A 538-nucleotide genomic window follows, 5' to 3' on the forward strand; every position below is an offset into this window, starting at 1 on the left:
CACTTTACGATGGATTGGCATTCATGATCATACACACGTGTTTACGATCAAATCTGAGTTTCCCGCGGCGTTCCTGAATCCGGAGTAGGTTTTTAGTAGCGTAGGCTTTTATGTGCAAATCTACACACAGATTTACTCACTTTTCATGAATGAGACCCAGTGTGTGAGCATGCGTGCAAGGCGTAAATGGCAGGGGGAGAGGGAACCTCGAGTCTGAGCAATAAAAGTATTGTCTTCCTGACTGAACTTTCGCTCGAGCTTCATTAATTAAAGATCCGTAACAAACGTTTTTTTACTCAAACTGGGATGTTTTTTTAAACCTAACCACGTAGTTTTGTTGCCTAAACCTTAAGTAGTCTTACGTTTCCTGTGAACACAAAGTTTATTTTGAAAGGACACTGCATGTAACAAGCAGAATTTGACATGTCGTCCCTGAGTGTCGAAAAGAGGTGCCAAGGGGTGTTACAGTTTCAAGTGTAGGGCCACTGACCAACATGTCGTATTTAACAAGTTTGAAGTGAGAACGTGATGCACTTTA

This window comes from Epinephelus moara, chromosome 4 (assembly GCF_006386435.1).
Source record: "Epinephelus moara isolate mb chromosome 4, YSFRI_EMoa_1.0, whole genome shotgun sequence".
In the NCBI taxonomy this organism is placed as follows: domain Eukaryota; kingdom Metazoa; phylum Chordata; class Actinopteri; order Perciformes; family Serranidae; genus Epinephelus; species Epinephelus moara.